Genomic DNA, 23,513 nt, shown 5'->3' on the forward strand with positions numbered 1-23,513 from the left:
TTTATATGTGATTTTTAATATTTTCCGGAATAAACAAAAAGTCATTGCCTTGTCAAGCAATTGGTGTCTTACTGACCGATAAGCATTTTTTAAGTCTAGCCTTATGATCTGTAGTTCGGCATAAACACTCTTTCCTTCAATTAAGACAATTACTTTTTCACAACCTCCAGGTAACCTAACATATTCTGTAGCCGCTTCATACGAAGCATTTGCCGTTCTCGGATTCGTCCTTTCTCTCTCCGATATCTATTGGCTGTATTAACGTTTTCTTTATTCATTTGTATCTTTCTTCTCCTGCTAAGTGGTGGATAGTTCACTGAATAAACAATTTTAATGAAAGACTGCAATTTAATTTCGATACATCAGGTTTGAAGAATGAAAGAAAACTCATCATCCAGCGCTTCCTATCTTTCGTCCTTCGATTGAATATATATATATATATATATATATATATATATATATATATATATATATATAACCTGTGATAAAAATTATACATGCGATTGGCTTATGCTTTCCACGTAGAATCAACATACGCACACAACATAATATTTAGTCTTACGAAGTAACATCTCCTTTAATATTGTAGAAGGTTTCTTTTTCATATCACAAACTTCCATCGCATTTATAACAGGTCACTCAGGTAATATTCGAACAGTTTTATTCTCGTATATTATGTGACTGATTTTTTCACCAATTTTTAGTCCAGATTCTACTCATGTGTAAGCAGCGACACCGTAAATGTTTTCTATATAGTTGTATGCGGCTGATAGAAAAATGAGCACGAGTGTGTAGGGAGTCTTTAATTATTATGCCAAACAAATACAAAGTATATCTCGTCTTACTAAGATATTAAACACGCTTATATGAACTTCGTAAAAATGCATTGATTGTTTTACCTCGGACCCATATAAACATGGAGTTATTAAATTATTTATATATATATATATATATATATATATATATATATATATTAGTTGCAATGATTGCTTTCCTATATGTAAGTCCGATTTAATTCCCATAATTTTTAAAGAGTGCGTAATGCAGAAAGGAGCTGGTATATAGACTGTTTATTATGAGAATCATTATCTATTGATATGCATACATGTTTCAGTAGTATCCTGAATTAAGCAAAATATCTTCTAGGGCCAAAAAACCGATACTGAAACGGCAATTTTCTGAGATATTTGGCTGTACTTTAAGTTCTGGAAGGAATTGGCTTGTATATTTTGTGAATATGAGCCGTAACAGATTTTTTGAGGGAGTTGTGGTAAAGCTAAGAAGTAGGGATGTGCGAAATAAGTTTTCGTGTGGCTAAGCTGGCATAGTTGAGAAGTGTTGCTATTCCTTGCATTTGACGGTAAATTATTGGCATGAGTGTTCGCTTTGATTTCAATAACATTATACCTTTATGGTCGCTACTTCGCTATCTAAGTTTTTTTTAATAGTTGCTGTCTCGTTAGTAGTCGAGAATTAATTTTCTCATTAACAATTTTTGTTTAATTTATTCATTTATTTTGTTTTTTGGGATTCTATGCAACATATTTTTATCATTCCTTTGTTTCTTGTTTTCAAATTGATTATTTATTACTTTGTCTGTTTCTTTATTTCAATTAATAGGAAGCGTAATAGATCTATGCGCTTATTTATATAATTAAAATAAAGGTGGTATATTTTCGCCTTTACTGTCGTGTCTGAGGTAATCATTGTGGCGAAGCGTTTTATATCTATATATCTATATACATTCAATTTCGATGCTTGTACTTGTTTTTATTAATTTTACATGTGTTTGAAATAAGGCAGGTGCAAAATGCAGCATGTTGAATGTCGAGCAGTGGTCCGGTCTTTGTATTTGAAAGAAGACACAATACAGGATACTTTTGATAATGTCCCATCATATGACCTTGTAAAACGCTGGCATCGTGAATTCGAACATTGCCGGAGGTCTGTGGAAACAGCTCCCAGACCTGGTCCTTCCCCTTCTGCCACTGATAAGGCATCTGTCCGTAAACTTGAGGCTGCCATTTTGGAAAATCGGCGCATTACTATTCGCCAAATGCCCAAGATGTCAAGATTAGTACAGGGTCTTCGGAAACTATCATTCATGTCCATTGGCATATGCATAAGGTGTCTGCTAGATGGATTCTCAGGTTGCTCACACCATTCCAGAAGCGAGAACGCGTTACCTGTTCGAGGATGAATTTGGAGATGCACCAAGAAGATGAGGCAAAGTTTTTCAAAAGACTGATTACACCGGATGAATCTGGGTCCATCACAATGATACATACACCAAAGCCCAATCAGTGCAGTGGAAGCACTTGGACTCAACCTCCAAAGGAGCCATGGGTGCAGCCCTCCACTGGCAATATCATGCTCACAGTCTTTTTGAAGTTCTTTTTTTTTTAAAGAAAGCGTTACCCAGGTGATACAACCTTTATTTCTGAAGTCACCTCATAGTTGGAGGCCCAACCTGGGAGATGCTACAAAAACGGTGTCCAGAGCTGCATCAAACGATGGGAGAAATTGCTTTCTTTCAGATCGTCAATTTCTATTTTAGTCACCCGTGGTGGTGCGTTCGTGTAAGAACTTATATTATATACACATGAAAAGGCATGACGACATACCTTTTTCTGCTATTGTTGCTTCTGGAAGGTTCGTAAACATTCCTTAGGTGAATAAAACTGTTTAAAAGAACCTTTCCAGAAAGGCCTCAAAAGGTGTCTTTGTAATTAATTCACTCTCGCGTATTTGTTATAGCAGAAGATTTTGATCGACAATCTTTGGCTTTGCGGATTCTTCTGTGTTAATTCTGATTATCCTTCCTATGACGAGGCGCGTTTTTTTTATCTAATCCATCTTCTTTGTTCTTTAATCCAAGTACTCCTAAATTTCCCCATCTGGAACATGTGACATGTAACATGTCACTTCAAGTACCCGTTCGGATTCTTTGCGGGTGCAAAATGATAGGTCACAGAGTGTAACCATCTTTGATAATCTGTCAAACGTTGTGCTTGAGGTCTCTGATGTCCAATGTGACACAATGAAAAGTTAAAACAAAACGAAATATTGATCTGAATTAAACACATACATATCAATCGTAAGACATAAGAATTTTGTGTGAGAATATAAAGAATGGCTACTATCGTAGCTTGTATGAACTATTCCGTTGATAATAGTAAATAATTATCTGAACTATTGTTGTACAAAGGAGAGTTGATACAATGTATGAAATTCCGAAAAATTGAATGTTAACAATCCACCTATATCACGACATTGACTAGCATTTTAAAATCGACGTTATATCATGCGATTCCTAGTTATGTAGAACAAATAAACCGTATATATGTAATCACCACAGTTATCACAAGTTATTGTTTGCAGTATTAGTTTGTAATTATGTGTGAAATTGAACTTACTAATGAACCATTATATAAAAAAATAAACAATGTTATACGATAAAAAATTTCAAGTATTAATCAAGGATTGTGATGATTATTCTTGGGATAATAATGCTAGAAGTTTTTCCCTGCAGCCTCTCTCCCACGGAAGAGACGTTGCTCGCCAATCTTTGTTTTATCGTTATTTCCATGGCAAGTGCTCGTTTGAGGTCCAATCACTGGTCCGCCCTCGCCTATCTTTCTCAAAAAATACCCGTCTAGCTGAAACCACTGTAATTTTCCCCACACTTTATCTGCCTAAATAAAAACGTAGATTCCATGAACATAGCTTTTTCTTAGAACTACACACATGCGGAACTATCTGCCGTTTGCCTGTTTCCCTCTGAATTCAACTTTGATATATTCAAGTCCAACATAAACACATTCCTGATGGACCGCCCTCTTAAGTAATAAGACTTTATCAAATCTCCGATACTAACTATTACCACGATACTATCCCATTGATTACTGTACACACAATAACCCTTGCCCCCGAGTGGCTTCTGGGTCTGGATTAGTGATCTCCATGTGAAAAAAAGGAGCAAGAACAAAGAAATAAATATGAAAATCATGGAAAATTGATCATCGATGGAAACAGAACCAATCAAAAATGTAAACTATAAAATAAATTCTATAAAGTAAATAAAAAAGGGAAATTGCAATAACAATGAATTTGATTTTTGTTCGTCGCGTGCAAGCGACTCTATAAGTCACTCCATCGGTCTGTCGGTCAGTCTGTCGGCCTCTCCGCAACACTTTTGTGTTTGGCCTTTTTGGTTAAGAGCAAAGGTCTGTTGTTTATAGATTTTTTTTTTTTAGCTTTCAAGCTTTTCCTGGCCTTTTGACCAGGTTCAAATTGTAGTATCTGTTCCGGCAGATACTGCAAGCAAATATGTATGCTTGTTTTATTATATATATATATATATATATATATATATATATATATATATATATATATATATATATATATATATCCATATTATTGGTTTTATGCTATTTACTATCCTGGCTGATTCGTATATATATATATATATATATATATATATATATATATATATATATATATATATACACACATACACATATATATATATGTATATATATATGTGTATGTGTGTGTGTATAATATTAAGCTTAATGTGTGTGTGTATGTGTGTGTATGTGTGTGTGAGTGTGTGTCTGGTCACGAATAGGCTCCTATATGGTTGACTATTAAAAAAAAAAACAATGATTACCTGAAATGTTGGAAGATGTATCGAGACACAGGAATTGGTATGTTTGAGCTGAAAATTATGGTGTCTGCGTTCACGTCTGGTCCACAAAGTATGAAAAAAAAATTAAATTAAAAAAAAAACGTTTACAAGTGTTTTTTTATATAGATATACATAAGAATACTTTGATAAGTATGTTTTAACTTAAGTAGGGTGGTATAATAAAATTGTGGGGTCTGCGTTCGCGCTGGCCTCCATAGAATGTAAATAGGCACACATTTTAATAAAGAATTTTTATATCTATCTGCGAAGTATACGTTGATAATTATGTTTCAGTTTGAAGAAATATGGTATAATAAAATTATGGGATGTTCGTTCGCGTCTGGCCTCCAAAAAATGGATATATGTCACAAAGTTTAACAAGGTTTTTTTAATATAGATCCACAGAATATTGTGATAATTGCTTCAGTGTGAACGGGTATGGTGGTAATTAATTATGGGGTTTATCTATTTTATTTTTACTTTTATCATATTTTGCTTTGGTTCTGATACCCCCGAATTCGAAGCTTTTCATAACCTATCATACTTTCATAAATCAGAGTCCATTTTCTGCAGGCTGTTTTTGAACTCAGTGAACGACGGGTACATTTGCTTGTTTATATATATATATATATATATATATATATATATATATATATATATATATATATATATATGTATGAATAAAATATCAATACGAAAAATATATGAATGTTTATATCTTTTCTATATTTATTTCCTGTGTGTTGACGTGTAGGAATGCAAAAAGACTTTTGAAAAAAAAACAAGAATGTTTCCTTCAAAAGCTCATATTTTCGACCGTTCTTTCCTCAGTGTGAATGTTTAGTAAGCCAATCAACCACCATAGTTTCTGCTGCGCTCAACCTAATCAGACAATGGGCGGGCACTTTCAGTACAAAGGTAGAGTTGACCCTTGGTTAACTCCTACCTTTTGCGTGTGTGCTTTTCTGTTTAACGGGAAGAGATATATCTAAGTAAGCTGATTCTTTTTAACCTAAGCATAGTTATTTTTTTAACCGCCGAAGACGAGGACGATGTAGTTAGATATGTTTTTTTCTTTGATTATATCTATTTTTTAATCTCATAACCATCTATTATTTTAATATAATAATCGATTGGGATTTTTCTCCATAACTATAAATGCGTAATCTTTAAGATCGTTTTATGTACACCTGTTTGTCCTGCTGTAAGTTTTCAACTCAACGATGGACTGAGTAAAGCACCATTCACAAGAATATTTTTTACAGACAAAAAACACGTCCGATTATCTGAAAATAACTCATTCCAATCTGTAGCACCATAATAAACCTGGACACGTGAAAAATGTTTTTACTATATAAAAATATTATTCGCTGAGGTTGCCCCCATGTCTCTCCAAATTCTTCAACAAATGCTTTACTGAATCCTGCTTCAATGGCTACTAAATTATCGCCCCATTAGATTCATTTTTCTCCTCGCCAAAATCCTAATTAATCAATACTAGTCAACCAGCTCGTATGTTCTAAACTTATTTTGTCGCCTTCGATTGGATTAAGGAAAGCTCATCCTACTGCATATATTTTAGTGTAGTATCTGATTGAATTAAAAGAGAGAGGGTCAATAGCTCTCCCCCCTCTCTCTCTCTCTATATATATATATTATATATATATATATATATAGAAATATATATATATATATATATATATATATATATATATATATATCAGATATTTTACACAATGAATCGATTGTCTTCTCCTAATCATGTCGTATTACTGGACGAATACTAAAAAACTCTAATCTTTCTTAAAATATTGTCTTTCTTAAATGAGATGAAACTACTGCTGTTCTCTCTGGACGCACGTATGAACAACCTAACACAAACGTGAGTTTGCCTTTAAGGTTGCCTCTTGAGTCAATATCTTTCACATATTCATGAATGACTTAACTGATAAAATTTTCTTTCGGATGTGTGTTTCGGATTTATGACAACGCGCACAAAAAGAGACACGAGAGGAAAACGAAGAACCCCGCATCTAAAGACAGGCTGAATTTTTAAAGATATACCTCGATTCTCTAATGAAATGGCGCACGTAATATGACGATTAAATTCAATGCTACCAAAACTAATCTACTTTCCTTTAATAATTAGAAGGCATCTTCTTAACCATTGAAAGCTAATTATACACTATCTGAAACCCTTTGGCGAAACTCCTAGCCTTGAAATTTCAAGGCAGTATTGATTAGGAACAAAAACATCATGGGTATGGCCAAGACAATTCCAGAAAAACATAGGTTCTCTAATTTGCTAATAATGTTATTTGGATTGGAAGTATTATGTACAATTACAAGCCCATTATTAATCCATAAATGGAGTATTGCTGCAAAATCTATGCTAGTTCAGTTGCTAAACGGTACCCCCTTTCCTAGAAAGGATTAAAAAAGAGTTGCTAACCTAATACTTCCTGTACTGTATACAAAACTCCAACCCCTGTCCCCTCGACATAGTGTTGTAACTCAGTGTCTATCTTACAAGTATTAAGTTTTGTGACGAAATCAGTCTCTGTATCTATATCACGTAAATACCTCGGACTAACCCGGCAAGTAGCAAAATCCCAGCTTCCATGGTAGAGATCGATGAGTTCTTGGATCTTGGAAGGCCTGCTATTCAAATCCTTTTGTCTCGAACACTTAAACTTTCAAATTCCATTCAAGGTCACTGTTTCATTGAGTGTACTGACATGACATGCAGAAGTGCATGTGTAATAGAAACAGACGTCTTCGTCACAAATTCCCACGAAGTCCCCTTGCAAACATTTTTCCAAATAGTAACGTGTTACAACCTAGGTGCACTCTGACTTGTTTGTGGTCAAAACGTGCGTAAGTTATAATTCATAAACTTAAGTAGACCTAGAGCCGTAGCTGTTAAGGGCATGTTGCACGGAGTTTAGTGTATACTGCATGTGGCATTATTACAATATAATAAGTATATAGCCTATAAAGTAGGCAATAAGTTTTAAATAGAATAAGATATACCGATTTTATTAGAAATATAATTACAACAAACCGTCTCTACCATAAATAGCAATGGCCAAATACTCTTTATCTGACAGTACATCTTTTACACATATTTGGGCTGGCCCATCTTCTAGTAGTCTCTCGACCCTAGACAAGATTCAGAAGAGATTCACCTACCTGATAGGTCCTGAACTGTCATATAAGCTTCAGCCTCTGTCCCATCGACATGTTGCATCCCTCTGTCTGTACTACAAGTACTTTAACGGTGAATGCTCTGACGAACTGCAAGCACTCGTACCCCATAAACGTATATACCCTCGACAAACTAGATAATAAGCCAAATCCCACCCCTTCACAGTAGAGATTCCAAGATGTAAGAGAGCCTTCTACTCCAGTAGTTTTTTTGCCTCAGAACCGATAGACTTTTGAATTCCCTTCCGGGTCCCTGCTTCCCCAACTGTACTGACATGCAGAAGTTCAAATATAACGAGAACCGACACTTTGTCTGCCCATCTCCTTACATAGTACCTGTCGAATCACTGAGATAGTGTCTCTGCGCTTGACTAATAGGCAAAGAAGGAGTATGGAAGCCGGGCGATAGACAGAGCCTATCTACTCCTTGAGCCTATCTACCCCTGTCGCTCACGTCCCTGAGAGTAGTCCCAAGCATCAAAATGACAACGTGCCTTGTTTGGGGTGAAAATGTAATAAAAAAGTGAGCTTCAATATGGATCTATGTGTGAATGAGCACAGGCAAAAATAATATATGAGTGAAAAAAAAACTATTTGCCAGTCAATTCAGTTGTCTTAACGTTTTTTTTTTCAGTTCGTCTTTTTTTCTGATAATAACAAAATAATTTATCTGATGTAATATATTATTAAATAAAACAATTAAGATGTATTAATCAAATACATTTAAACAATAACTTTTTGAGATATTCAATATTACAGGAAAATGAATTGTTATATACGGTTTGAGTGAAATATATAGAGACAGGTATTTGAGAAAATTCTAAAGAAATCGGAAATTACAGCTTGTTTTTTTTATTCCTTTGTTCAATACGTTTTTTTTTAAATTAAAATCCCCTAAAAGAAGTCAGATAAACAATTATTTCTTTTTATTTACGGATAAATTTTCGAAATTATATCTCAGATTTTACATGTCAGTAGTATAGAAAAATATATTTGGAACATAAGTCTGTGTGTCTAACTGTTAGAAATTCTATTGCAACCTATGCGAGGCATCGACATTTTATGGACGTGATTAGGCATATATAAAACGCTTTAAGGAAAAAGAATAATGAGGAAGAAAAAAGTCAAACAAGGCAAAAAACAGTTCACCAGAAAAATAATTCAATAGAAAATCGGTTGATTAAAGTATGCTCTATTTAGAACTATTTAATTCCTGCTTTTTATGCACATGGACAAATTATATTTCAAATGGTGAGCAGGTGCTTCCTAGCAGACGTTTTAAAGCATTAAGCAATCACAAACTTCATTTTATTATATTTAATTCTTTTTATCATAGTTTTTTGAAAGTATTGTACAATACTTCTTTTGTAAAAGAAACCAAATTTCTTTTGATAATTAAATCCGCAGATGGTATAATCATTACAATAAGCACATTTACCTGTGGTTTTATATGGAGTTTAAGATTGGCAGTTTGGAATAAATTACACCTGACGACGATATTATAATTGGCTTTACGAGCTGCTATGCATTTCTTATAAAGATTTTTGTTTCAGATCAATAAACTGATTTTAGCTTGATTGTGACAAGGTTTACTTTTGTATAGTTTGCGTTTCTAAGACCACTATTCTGATCTTAAGCCCTATTTTTATATGTCTTATTGTTTATTATTATTGGTTATTTTCGGGTAGATAACTACTGGTCTTTGTCAAGTGTATGAATCCTTCTTGTCAAAAAATGAATCTTCACGGAATTTGGAACGGAAACCTATACATAATAAATGGTGCGAGCATTCCGTTGATTTTTCAGCCATGTTACGGATAATGGTCCTATGTTATAATCAGTTTTATTTTGTTTGCCGCTCTTACTACTGATTGAAACTTCAACTCTCAAAACAGTAACATTTACACCTATATTTTAGCAAGTGCATTATCGACTATAAAATGGGTACTTGCGAACACTGAGTAACACTCAAGATAAACCGGTAGTCTTAAGAATAAAAACACACACACAGACACACACACACTTTTTCGCACTAAATAAAGTGTGACACCTTTGTTCTTCATTATTAAAACATTTCTGGATAATGTTCTCATTAGGGAATGTGTTATTTGCAGTGGCATTTATGGTGTATCGTTTGTACAAGATCATGTAAACATATTTTACTTAATGTTCTATTGTAATTACAAATATTGTGTTGTATGTTTATCTAAAGTTAAATGATTTACTGCCAACATTATATAAAGATAATTAATTCAATATCATCATATTTTGATTGATTTATTCGGGTGTATATTATATTAAGAAGATAAGAAGTAAAATATATCCTACAATAATAATATTTATAATGTAATCTGGTTAATAAAATAAAAAACAAATAAATTCTTTTAAACTTTGAATTGTTAGATATTTTCACTATGTATATTCTAATTAGAATTAGTGGAATCTTTTTCTGAATTACACATGTGCCCATGTTTAATTATAATTTACCCATCATTCAGGTGACTAAAAAGGCGCCTTATTTTATAAATAAAAATTATACAAGTTACATTATTATACATTTTTAAATGGATGTTTTGGAAAATTGTAATAACATTTTAAATAACGCTTTAAAAACTTTGATGAAAGTAACACTTTTTTACAAACTTTGATGAAATGAAAACTGGTATTTATAGATGCGTTGTATTTAAGCAGCTGCTGATTAATAATTATATGTCTGGGCTGGAGTAAAGTTGTGATCGTCGGTCAATTTGGTGATTCTCTTAAGAAGGGAACAACATCTGCTCGAAACCCGATAAATAATCAAGACGAATCAGCACGTGACGAAAAAACGAAAAAGAAACCGTATGTGTTCTTCGTTGATTTGTGAATCTAATCACTCGAAAAAAAAAGAAGGTGATACAGAGAAACAGACCACCTTGGATAAAAATTAAAATAGCTTGTTGTGCGCATCTAAAAGGGGAGATATAATATATGAAGACCATTTGGAAAATCATCCCCTGCTGTTTTTTTTTCAGCTCATTTGAAACCATAGATACAAGTTTTAGTCTCCTTCCCATCGAGGTCAGGTGTTTTTGAGAAATATCAGATATTTTAAGTTTACGGACAAATACCACATAGCCTACTACACAATCAGGGTTACTACTTTTCCACCGAGAATTTATTTGTATAATTCTAATTAATAGTAGTTGAGATTTCGAACATAAATATTGTCATGAGCATATAAGGAAGTGATATACAAATTACCATTAGCGTATTAAGCGATGTTCTTTGTGTAAACAAAGTGAACTTCGGTATCGCTTCGGTGGTCGGGTTTCGATCATGGCTTAAGGTAGTTGGTTATCCAGCCACAGTGTGTAACTGTGAAACAGTGAAACAGTACTGTATGTGGATGACTATAATTCTCCCTCTTTTGGGTTGAGCATATTGAGAAATTATATACAAATTACCATTAACGTATTGAGCGATGTTCTTGTAAAATCTAAACAAATTGAGCTTATGTATTTGAACAATGTGAAACCATTATTAATTAACTATCACCATAGCAGCAGCCGAGTAGCGCAACGGTTAGAATCTCCGACTGTCGTTTCTGCGCTCTAGTTTCGATCCTTGCTTGAGGTAGTTTCTTGTCTGGCCGCACTGATGAACTATGAAACAGTACCGTATGTGGATGATCATATATATATATATATATATATATATATATATATATATATTAAGGTAGGTCGATTTTTTTTCCTTTCTCAGAATATAAAACTTGCCACTGACCGAAAGTTGCGGCTGGCCTTATTAAGTACTCATGCAGAAAATTAGATCAAATGCTTGATCGTTTTTTAAGCGTTTTGTATCAAGGTCGTAGAAAAATATGTACCGAAAATTCTTCGTTTTGGAAGGTTTGTCTTGAATATTAGTGTGGATACCAAAAAAATCCACTCTTTAAAATCAAAGGATGTCTTTTCATGTTATAAAATAATATTACTATAACAAATCATAAATTATCTTAAAACTGAAAATTTTCACCCCGTACCCCTTTTTATTTTTTTTTCACCACTTAGCAAGGCTTCGTGGCAACTCTTGGAACAGAGTTAAGTATTAAGTAGATGTTTTGCACTCTTTCAAGACAGGAAAGGGTATTTTGGGAGCTCCAATCCAGATGTGGCAGGAGAACTCCCTCTTAGAACGAAATTATTTTTGTATAGCAAGAGGATCGCGGCGGGTGTGAGATACTTCATTGAGTGTTTCGGGATCTGATTGAGGCATTTAATTTAAGATTCATGGTAAAACTGAGACCCAGAAGTTGATCAAAACACGGTGCTTCATCACGGCAAGAGATGTTCATTTCAGTTAGGGTAAATTGCGTTAGTTGTGAAGAGATATCAGTCTGATTTTGAATGTATGAAAACTGACCAACCATTCTTTACTCCATTGCAGCACACGTTTAAGGTCAGCGGAGAGAGAATCACAACACATATGATCATTGTCGACTTTTGTAGTGTTGCCATAGATGTTAGTATTGTCTGCATAGATTTCGACAGATAATCGAAGAATATGGTTTGTGAGGTCCTTGATAAAGAAAAAGAAAGAGAGTTTGGTCCAATATGTATCATCTGTCAACATCAATAATGTTTCTTATTTCTGCCCATTTACGACCACCTTAATTGACCTATCCAGGAGAAAGGATTAAATGCTTGATGGGATATTTCCATCTATTCCATCGCTAAATATTTTATGAAGTACCCCTTTGTGCCATACCTTATCAAATGCCTTATACATGTTAACAGCTACCGCACTAGAAATGAAACCACCGTCAATAAATTCGCTGATTCTGTATGATATCACAATTATCACATAAGCTGTTGGTCACTCAGAGCGGACCCATATTGCATGTCGCTGAAAAGGTTATGTTTGTTGGGATGATTGACACGTTCTTCATTAATCATATAGTTGCATTAGCAAACTGTCTTTTCATGTTATGAATTAAGCAGTAATAGTTCAATATCTTAAAATGTTTTTTCTGTTATAAGTGAAAATATAGAAAAGAAATGAGGAAAAGGCGAAACATCATTTTGATAGAGCTTAATATATAGAGTCAATCTGCTCCATATATGAGCCCTTAGACAAAAATGGCAGTCTCTATTTCTGACTCCAAACTTTGGGTTTGATATATCGATGTCTTGATTTCATCCATATGCAGTTTGTGATGCTTCCGTTGTATACTTGACTGCCCGTTTCACGCCCTGACAATGTGAGGGCAAATCTGGCAAGTCAAGTTTATTCCAATAAAATTATGATTCTGAAGGTTAAGAATCAGAAAAATCTTCCGTCATCGGTCGTTCCAAAATACTACACACTGCCAAATATATTCTGTCCCAGGAGTCGCATTAACATTAATATTGAGTATTTATTTAATCCTTTTTGGGCTGACACCCCATTTTCGAAAGAATATAAAAATTAATTGAATATTAAAAAGATTCAATTTCTACTGTGTTAATAATTATTGTGAAATTAGATAAAATCTTTAAAATGTTTGTATAAATTGAAATAAATAATTCAGTCATTAACAAATGATTAAATGTTTACTTACCAAATGACCAAAGTTATTGCTAAAGCTTTTTCTCTTACTTGAACTTCCTCACATTTGAACATTGAATATAGAAAGTTTTCAGACAGTGAACAATTGCTGATTGTGGAAAATATTTTTTTTTAATTTCAAACCAATAAATGGCATACCCATTTGCAATAAAATTCATTAACCTCTGGAGATTTGTTGTGAGCTCTGTGAGTATGCAGCACGATTCTATAAACACATGAGCCTGATGGCTAAAGTTAGTCATCTTGCCTGGTTTAAAGGACCAATATGCCACCAAGCATATCTAGAGTCAACCTTACCTCTAGAAATACATACTGTGTGTTCATAAAGTAATCTTTCAACTGAGGTAATTTATTTCATCAGTTCTCAAAATTGAATCCAGAGGACTTCTAATAGTGGAAAATGATATTTGTGGTAAATTATGCTAATCATTTGAGCATGTGTACAAGAAATACTCTCAAGGTAATATTGTACTTGTGTAATATAGTAATCATATGAAAAAATAACAAAGAAAATATTACAAGTGACATACAAAAGTTATTAAAACGGAAAATTACGTTTAATATTCGAGTAGTTTGACTTACATATGAGAAATAAGGTTCTTCTTCACTATAGCACCCAGGTAACAAAAAATAAATTCTCACCACTGGCGTACAGAAAATTTAGCACAAGAGAGAATTACAAAAAAGTGCCGAGCTATTTCATTTTTAAATTAGAAAAAATATACTTGTACAGTATCCTACTCGAAAAAATAAGGTACTTCTACAGTATAGTACCCATATGGAAAACAAAGGAGATCATTCCTGTGACATACATAAAATTACTCCAAACCGAAAATTATGTAATATATTTTAGTAGTATGACATTTATATAATAAATAAGGTGCTTCTTTAATATAGCACTCTAATATAAAAAAAAACTCTCACCTATTACATACGGAAAAGTTCAGACAACAGAAAACTATATAACATTATTGAGTAGTTTAATACATGTATTATAATCAAGGTACTTGTGCATATCCTACCCAAGAAAAAAAGTACTCGTGCAGTATGGTACTCATATGAAAACCAAGAAAAATCCTACTTGTGACGTGTATAATAGGTGAAAAATTAACATATATACGTTGATTTTTGTTTATATTTATGTCAAATGTCATGAAAAATGTGAGAGATATTTAAAGAGAAAATTAGGTGCAGACATAATGCAACGGTTTATTAAAAATATAAACACAACACACACATACGCACGGTAAAGTATTTTTTAAAGCATAAACCATATTTTTTAAAAATAGATACAGAATAATTCTAGTCGTTGTATTTTATGTATTTTAGTCTATTTTTAGAAACTATTTGAGCGATATTTAAACAGAAAAATCGGGCAGAGTTAATTCAGGAGATTATTAAACATGTAAAATGTTAACATAAGAACACACGGTGTCGTAATTTCAACCAGCGATTCTGTAATATCAACTAAAACGTCCATATGTATAGATATCTCTATATTAAATCAACTATTATAAAGTTTTACTCCCTATTTTATATATGTTTTGTTTAATCTCTGAAAACACGAAAAAAGCTATAAATATTTATTATTATAATTTATTGTATTGTTTTGTTTTTGTTTGTTAACACGCAGGTGTTATTAAAGCAATATATTCCCGGAGTAACACCGATACCTAATACAAATCCGAATTTATTTGGTATTTCAGTAAGAATGCTCAACAAAATGCAAAATGTTAAAGAAAAATATTTCTGGTGGTAACTTTTGATATTATTTTGCAACTTTCTTCAAATACTATCTTGTACAGTTCCAAAATCGACCTACCCTGATATATATATATATATATATATATATATATATATATATATATGCATATATATATATATATATACATATATATATATATATTACTGTGTATATGTGCATGTGTGTTTCTACTTAATTATGAGAGAGCTTTCAAATAAAAATATTTGATATTTCCTAAGTGAGTACTTCAGTTTGAAAAACCCATAATTTACAAAAACAAAATTCACAGATATATATATATATATATTGTCTTGAATAAAATAAATACATCATATACAATTCGAGTGAAACAAATGGATGTCGTGTGTACTAGATGGAACATAATATAAGACAAATTGAAATCAGTAACAATACATTTTGAATAAACAAATTCACGAGATTCTAAAGGAAAAAGTTTTTAAAATAAGTAATATTAAAATATACTTATAACTTGAACAGTTTGAATATATATGTAAAGCAATTTCACCCCTCTGTTCATGGAACATATCGCATTTTTACAGAAATATGTAAAACTATATAGAATTGACCAGACAAATATATTCGACTATATGATTTTGATATGAGCAGCAAACTATCGCTTTGGTTTATCTTTATTTGCTAAATATGTTATAATTCATTTTCTTGTTATTATTTCTGAAACTCTAGGGCAAAATTAAAATAAAATGCATTTTAACATTTAGTGAACAGTGCCTTTATATTAAATCCGCAATCATCTTTAAACTGTTTCATCTTCTCTCATGTATACATATATGCATATATATATATACGCATATGTGTGAGCTTTGATTCTTAATCTGTAGGGGAATATGATGCGTCTATAAGTATAGGAATGTTAGAGATGATTGCATGCTTGAATGCCTTCTTGCTTTCAGCAAACACCGCTGTCTAACCTCATGGTGAAAAGGGAGAAGCTATGCATAAGTTTTTCCTGCCAGTACATAGCCTCCCAATCATCAAGACTCCTACAGTGCCTTTTTTTGTTAATATTCGGATGTTATTTAAGTGTTATGTATCCTGAGTGACACCGATATTGCAATAAAAATCCGAATTTACTTAGTATTTATGTTGTAATGCTTAAGAAAATAGAACATTTTAAAGAAAAATATTCCTTGTGGTAACTTTTGACATTATTTTGCAACTTTCTTCAAATGCCATTTTGTACAGTTCGAAAATTGACCTTCGCTAACGTTACTTTACGATGGCGATTCTTTTCACGGGCAACACCAATTTACGACTCCTGCTTTATATGTATACAATAAAAGACGACAATAAACAGATTTCTACTGATGCATATGAATTTAATCGTTTACTCAATGAGGAGATTATATCAATTATGAGTATATATATATATATATATATATATGTGTGTGTGTGTGAGTGTATATATATATGCATATATATATATATATATATATATATATATATATATATGCTCTTTGTGTCTAGTTATTTTGAAGCAAATTTTTTCTCATCAGAAAAAAAGATAATGTGCTTCGTAACATATTAAAAATGTGATGTCTAGTGATAACCGCATTAGGAACGAAATTATCTGGGTCAAAGGAAGAAGTATAAATGTGGAGAGATTATAATTCGAGAATAGAATCCACGAATACGTTCATCACCTTTACGCACAGCTGCCCGTGTAACTTTGTGCAATCCGCACACCTCCTGAGTTGACACTGTGGAAAGAGAAGATGAAGGTGACTGGAAACAATGCCGAGATTAGCGGAGAGCACATACACCACCTTGAAGTCGGAAAATTTCGCCCATTTCCTACTGGCTCATCGTTGTGTAACTTTGCTGATCTAGCAAGGACTGCTGTGCCAAACGTTATTCTGCTGTATAAAGTAATGAGAAATAAGTGAAAATGTATAAAAAATACAATATAATAAATTAAAAAGATATATAAATATATAAAAACTAAGAGAAAAATGAAAAACAACAATGATTAAGGTGGTATTACATTACATTGTGATTATCACATATATATATATATGTATATATACATATATATATATATATATATATATATATGTGTGTGTGTGTGTGTGTGTGTGTGTGTGTGATTAGTTGTTCGTTAGGTACCCAAAAAGTCAAAAAAGTGTATTTATTATGTGTGACAGTGATGCATATTACCCTTCAATTTCCCCTATACTGTTCGAGAAAGCACTTAAATTATTTGAAGAGGAAACAGACGTGACCAAGTTAGAAATTGAAATTAAAAATATAGCTAGAAAAAACCTTCATCACATATAACAGGCAGCTGTTGACAAGATAATATAGAAGGGGGCATTTTGACATCATAATGGGTTCTCAAATTCTGTTTATGTTACTGACTTGATAGGCTTGTACCTACTAAAGGAGATAAATAGGAAACTACCTGATTTAACTGGGGAGTTATATAAGGATGACGCACTATAATTAATTCCAGCGATTGAATTACTCCAAACAAAAAAAAACAAGGAAACATATCAGAAGTGTTTTTTTTTATGAGCTGGGATTAGAAAAAATAATTGGCAGCAGTTACCAAAATGGAAACTTTCTAGACATTACTCTTAATCAAAGTGATAACAAATATGATCCGTATCACAACCGTAATTTAAAATATTCTATATTGATTATCAATCGAACTATCCTAAGTGTATTAAGAGGAAGCTTATCCTTAACATTTCTAAAAGATTATCTGAGTTTTTAAAGAATGAGAGCCTTTGGATAAAACAAAGAATAATACAGCGAAGCTTCTTATATCGGAACACCATGGTAAATTAGAATACAATAGGAGTACAATCAGTAAGAGTAGCGAAACTAACTGCACAATTTCGTACACCATGGCAATGAGAGCAAGAAAGAAACCGAAGATTAATAAAGGATACATTAATAAGGTCAAAGTAATGAAAACAGGGGAATGAGGAGGTGGGTACTATGAATAAGAGAAACAGACGAAAAAAACAGGTTTGGTTTAATCCGCTTTTTAGCGAGCATATCCAAAACAATTACCTTATGGATTTTACAGAATAATTGATAAAAGTTTCCCACCTGAGAATCGATTAAGCAAAATAATTAATAGGAACTCACTAAAACTATTTTCTTCACCTCGTCCAACATACCAACACTATAATAAGCTCTAATAACAGGAAAATTATCAAAATAAGGAGTAATAATAAGTCAGTATCGGATAAACGTGTTTTAGAGAGAAATGTAACTGCAGATTACCTGGTAAATGTCCGCTGCGTGGCAAATGCTTAACCTCAGAAATAGTATATAAATGCGAGATTAAGGTCGACAATATTAAGAAGATATATCTTGGAGCCACGTCGTGCATCTTTAGGGAAAGATACAGGAACCGTGGTGTATCCTTCAAAAATGAACCGGAAATGGAAAATAATAGAGAAGGTGTTAATTATAGAAGGGGGGGGTGGTACAAGAATCAAATAAGAAATAAAAAGAGGAACAAAATTGTATTAAGTGATTAGGTAAGGGAACTTCATAAAAACAAAGGACTTTGAATTGAAATGATCAATAGTACATAAGGTAGGAAATATAGACCTGGGGTAGGAAATATAGACCTGGGACATCAAAAAGTGCAATCTTTATTTACTGGAACCTTCTACATAGTGAATTCTGAAGAAGAAATATTAAATAAAAGGTTGGATTCTATACAGGGATGTCTTCATAGGAATAGATTTTGTTACCACGTCTTAAATGTCGCTGAAAGAAAAAAAATATTGGGAAAAAAGGTTATTAAATGTAAAGCCAAAGGTAATATAAAGTTAAACCGCTAGGAATAATGTAAATGAGACGTGATGGAGTATTCAAATTTACCAAGTAAATCTGGAATCTAATATTTTACACCAGAAACCCATTTTTAGAAATAAATTCAATGGATTATAAGATAAGAAATTTAGATTTATAATATAGATTAACAAAGATTAGTAATATTGTTTTAAAACTGGGAACACAATGTCAGTCATTTTGATGGTGAAATAGTTGATAAAGTTTCTAGATCAATAAAATACCTTAACAAAAATTATCGATATGAATTCAACACACAGTTAGCAATTAAAAAATGGGGTAATTTATGCTTTTTTTTAGATCAGTGAAACTTGAAAATCCTAGCTTTCTAAATAATACTCTTGTTCTGAACGATTAAATGCAAGCCCCAATTTCATTGGAGTAAAACGTACATTGAGCTAAAGAATAGATATATAAATAGAATGCTCATATAATGGCATATATATTATTATTAGTTAAGTATTTAATAACTTAATTCACGAATTTATATTTTTGTATTAAAGCCATGCATAACCTCAGAAAATGTTGTTTGGATGGAAAACGTCGTTTAAATCGTTGGTAATAAAATCAGTATCATGGTGTACATATGCATTACAAACTTATATTTCGATTAGGTTAGCATGGTCTTAATTGGATTTGTTTAATAATAAATGCATATTAGGAATGTACCGAACTTAGAAGAATCGAACAACTTGAGTTATCAGCCTTTAATCGTTATGGATACATACTGGAATTTTGGTAACTTATAATTCAACTAAAACTTTAAGCTTTCGAACGTACAGATCCACCTCCCTTTCTACATCTTAAATATTCGATATTCAGAAAGTTTATTAGGACGGAACGATAGAAAAGTAAACAAATAAAATATAAAAAAAATAAATTGAGGTCCTTAATTTTAAATGAAGAATGAGAATGAACTAATATAAAATAGTGTTAAACTTTTTTCCTTATTGAATAAGTTTTAAACAAAAACAGTTCTTAAATCACATAAATAGGTTATCCGATATTTTTGTAACTAAACAAAACATATTCATGATACGAAACTAACATAGATTCGCAACAATATAACTTATTTGATTAGTCCGGATTAGAAAAAATAATTTAAATTAAATAAAGAAATGAAGAAATCTAATTAAGGAAATCACTGAATAGTATAAATAAAACATATTAAATTGACATAAATAATTAGTGGTTACATTTTATGATATTTTGTATGATTTTTAATAGATATATGAACATTAGTAAATATATAAATCTTCAAAAATACTTAACAAGGATGAGATATAAGTAAAATATTTTTCGCTTGTTTTCTTTTCTTTATAAGAGAAGTAATTTCAATAATGTTGCATTGTTAACATGTTTTTATTCAATAAGTCCGAAGAATGGCTGTTCTTGTGAAAATTTTCAAACGACATAATGTTTGAATTTGTCCGAATAGTCTTGAAACAATTGCAACTAACGAGGGACTACATGATTCGTTGCTATCAATACATTATTTGAAGTCTTTGTGTTTGTTAAAACAATATATATATATATATATATATATATATATATATATATATATATATATATATATAATGCCGTTAGAGTGTTTTCTTTTTTACATTGAGGGGCAAGGTGCCAATAGGCGTGTCATATGTATATATGTAAGTTTATTATTAAGACACATTAGTTGCAGAAAACGTTCGGAGCTTATAGTAAACATTACTAATTTAAGTCAGTATATGTTAGAAAGATAATAACAGTATAAGACAGGATTAAATAAAAGAAATATTTTAGGATAAAAATTGGAAAATAAAGAAAATTATATATCACATACGGATAGGAATAGAAGCAGTTGTGATAAAATTCATGAACGAGAGAATAAAAACGAAAATGTGTTTATTTTGGCGTTGTTTATAAAAAAAAGATAAAGTTTACATGGAGGGAGATCAAATTCTATGAGCCAGTTCACGGTGTAGAAACATATCAATATGCATCTATAAATATAGTGTGATTTACAGAAAAATTTGATGGCGGGTGATAGAATACGCAATCTTTTTTTATATCGTGATGCTAAAGATATACAGACGGTCGCCGCTGTTCACCATAAACATGTTTTAATATTGCATGTAGGGGAAAAATGGTATGATCTGCCCAAATTTCTAATAGCATTAAGAATATTAATGATACTGACATTCAATAGTAGATACTAAATTTAAGGTTCAGTATTTTCTTGTGGAAGAGACAATTCAGTGGGTTGAACTTGAATAATATTTGCTGGGTATAATACATAGCTAAAGAACGTACGTTTAAATGTGGCACAAAGCTCGAATTGAAAGAGATATACTATATATATATATATATATATATATATATATTATTATTATTAAATATATAATGTTATAGAAAAATATTAGCATTGCCTTATGTAGAGAAATCAACAGACACGGACAATGTCTATAGACAGCAATATAAATGCGAGACTACGTAAACAAACAACCGTTTAATAGCGATTAACCTTGCTCCGTCTAATTTAAACTGTCTCTCAAGGTTATTATTACACAATATCATTGATATAGAAAGATAACTAACTCCTATATATTGCCGGTGCACAAGAGGATTACCATATCGTTCATAATTTCGAGGTGCATTTGGTGTTGACTTTTGAAGGAACGAATAAAATTTTAAGTGGCATTATGTGGCCCTTACTTGGATATACTCAAACTACCATAACAGTGACCGAAAACCGTATTGGGCTGTACACATAAACCTTTAGCTTCTTGATTTGCATTTTTCGGTTCTGACAATAGTCCTGTATCTAAGACCGAAACAGAACATGAGTTGTATAGCAGCCGAACTCTAGTCTCGCGCTTTGAAGATTGTGTCACTTTCAGAGATGAAAGAAGGCTCCAATTGCTCTAGGGATTTATACCCAACTAGTAGATGGTCGGCAACAAAAACGAACATTTGTTTTCATTTAACAGACATGAAATTATGCCGTCCTAGGCGACAATTGTATCGTCTCATTCTTTCCTATTCTCTTGCTATCTCTTTCACTCTCTCTCTCTAACACACACACACAACCCCCATATATATATATATATGTGTGTATATATATATATATATATATATATATATACATGTATACATATTCAAGCAACATAAAATCAAATCGGCAATTAGAGCCCATGTTCCCTCACAGAAATTCTCAAGTAAACTCTCCTCAATAATTTCTCTTACTTTCGCGACTGCCATTGCTAAAATGGAAGCATACATACGGAAGTTTTATCAGGTATAAATCCAGTAAAAATGACATAAATTAATAGAATGTAGAAGTAATTGTAAGAAAAAAGTAAAGAAAGTAAACAGGGATTATACCGAAACCACGAGAAAATGTATTGAAGCGCAAAAATTTGGAACTCCTCTTTTTTGAAAAAAACATACTACGGTGTGGAAAATAATAGGCAATCAACAATTCTCCCACTATACAACAATCCTGTGGTTGTTTGCAAGAGAAACGACGACGCTAACATGCTTGCTCGCCAGTTTCACCCAGTATCTACGATTGACCTAGCAAACCACTTCTCCCTGATTTTCCTTAACAGGCTGAAACAACACTAGACGATCTTAACCTCATCCATTATTTAGTACATGATATCATAAAAATCCTAGACACTTCAAAAGCATGTGTGCATGCTCTTATCTCGGCTGTACTATTAAAAAAATGCTCCGTTGAGATTGCCCCAGTTCTCTCAAAACTCTTCACCAAACGCCTTTACGGATCATGTGTTCCTGACTGCTGGAAAACAGCTACTGAGGTACCAGTTAACAAGAATTCTGGCGAAAGAACTGATCAATTAAATTATCGTTCCATTAGCCTCCTCCCTGTTTTCGGCAAAATATGAGCCCATATTTGATAAAGCTATACTTCACCAGCTTATTGTTGCTAAATTTCTGTCCAAACATCAACATGTGTGTAAGGGTGCCATAATCTCTGAACGTATATACCATGTACTAGATAAGGAGTGGAAGGAGAGTGCAGTGCCCTTATATATATATATATATATATATATATATATATATATATATATATATATATATATATATAACGTTTTTTACAAGATATTGCACGATTGTCTTCTCATGAAATTTACATTATATAATATAATTGGAAAATACTTAATATAATTAAATCATTCATGAATAAGAGATGGTCGTATGTCTTAACAATATGATATAAATACGGGTGTGCCTAAGGAGTCGATCCTTGTCATTCCTGGTATTCATAAATAACTTCCCTGAAAAAATAGTCTCAGATATGACAATACTTGCTGAGGACACCATGCTCTCTAACACGCATATCATAGGCAATGGCAGAAAGATATAAAGGAAGAACTAGAGTCTGTACTGGAACAGGGATTTAAATCGATTGTCGTGTTCACTGCTGGG

The sequence above is a fragment of the Euprymna scolopes genome, chromosome 4 (genome assembly GCF_053919585.1).
Source record: "Euprymna scolopes isolate OS-2025 chromosome 4, ASM5391958v1, whole genome shotgun sequence".
Classification (NCBI taxonomy): Eukaryota; Metazoa; Mollusca; class Cephalopoda; order Sepiida; family Sepiolidae; genus Euprymna; species Euprymna scolopes.